Genomic DNA, 1,605 nt, shown 5'->3' with positions numbered 1-1,605 from the left:
AGTGAACCTGTAAATGGACTCATTCTTACACATTCTTATACTCTCTCTCTCAGTTTTTATTGCCACTAGTCATTTTAAAGCTCTTAAAAAACCTTACGTTGTAACTACAGTGTCTGTGTGTGTGAGACTGTGTTTAGATTGTCTCTCTGTTTAAAATCATATCCGGAGGATTACAGCATAGTGGTGATCACATCATCAGCTGTGCTTGTGAAGGTTTTGATGCTCTGAGGCCTCTGGAAGTGTTTTGCAGCCGCTGGCGTTGGTGCCATGGGCTCGTGGGCTCTCACTGACGACAGGAGGACTTACAGTGGCTCAGTAAGAATTCATGCTTTTATTTTGAAAGATATGCAGGGGGTTTGTGGAGCCGTGACAGAAACGATTAAACACTGAAATGTGTCAGTCAGAAGGCCAGCTGTGTCAGCAGCTGAGGATAGGTCAAAGGTTGCTGTGAGATGAAACGTGGTGTGATGGCGGTCAGCGTTACACAACAGTCAGTTATCAGTTATTACAGGGAATCTATCAGAGGACACAAACAGCCCATAAACCCTTCCTCCTCCTCCCACTCTGAGCTTAAACTGGACTGTCACCTGTTTGACTGACTCCTCCCCCTCTGAACCGCTGACATTATGCCCTCCACCTCCTATTCATCACTGTAGTTACCGAGTTGAAATAATGAAATACTAGTTTTGATCTCACGTGTCAGTAACACCTCACCTGTGTGCTTGAAGGCTCAGGGTGATGATGTAATGATGATGCGATTCTGCTGAGTTTCTTTAAAAGTTACTCTGTGATGACAGAAGGCAGACGAGCTATTGATTATTGACAGTTGATCTATAAGTTTGTGCTTTAACTAACCATTGGCTGATAGAACAGGACACCTCACTTCCTGTTAAGATCAGCTAACCCACAGGTGTCGAACTTCAGGCCTCGAAGGTCGGTGTCCTGCAGGTTTTAGTTGTCCTTGATCCATTGCAGCTGATTTAAATGGCTAAATTACCTCCTGTCTTGAAGTTCTCCAAATCCCTGGTAATGAACTAATCATTTGATTCAGGTGTGTTGACCCAGGGTGATATCTAAAACATGCAGGACACCGACCCTTGAGGCCTGTAGTTCGACACCCCTGAGCTAACCTGTCACGCCTGCCTCACCTGGAAGCTGCCACATTCACCTTTTAAAAAAACAAAACCTCAACCTCAACATATGGTGACATCACAGCAGGTCAGCTGGTTGGTTGGTTATCTGGGTGAAAGGTGATGTTATGTCACACAGCTCGGTCACTCAGGCAGGCCCCGCCCCTCTCCTCACGGTTGTCTTGCTCTGATTGGTTGGCCTGTGACTGGCACAAAAGTCTTTATTTGCAGGTTTAATGATCAGGCTTTTTTCATTTCTGCTTTTAAAAGAAAAACACAATAATTTTAATACTTTTTATCAGAGAATAAAAATAATTAAATAATACTGACAAAAAAAAAAAAAAATAATAATGGATTGCATCTATAAAGCACTTTTCTAGACCCTCAAAGCGCTTTACAATTCCACTATTCATTCACTCTCACATTCACACACTGGTGGAGGCAGCTACAGTTGTAGCCACAGCTGCCCTGGGGC

At 43.7% G+C, this 1,605-nt stretch overlaps 1 protein-coding gene across 2 annotated transcripts in view; it reads left to right on the top strand.

Moving 5' to 3' along the window:
• The window catches only part of LOC102210985 (phosphatidylserine decarboxylase proenzyme-like), a 10,636-nt gene that overhangs the window by 2,522 nt on the left and 6,509 nt on the right, over positions 1–1,605 (top strand). The gene's annotated exons all lie outside the window — the stretch shown is intronic.

This window comes from Pundamilia nyererei, unplaced genomic scaffold (assembly GCF_000239375.1).
Source record: "Pundamilia nyererei isolate P.nyererei 1_Seehausen unplaced genomic scaffold, PunNye1.0 scaffold00285, whole genome shotgun sequence".
Lineage (NCBI taxonomy): Eukaryota > Metazoa > Chordata > Actinopteri > Cichliformes > Cichlidae > Pundamilia > Pundamilia nyererei.
This window is presented reverse-complemented; position numbering and strand designations above follow the sequence as displayed.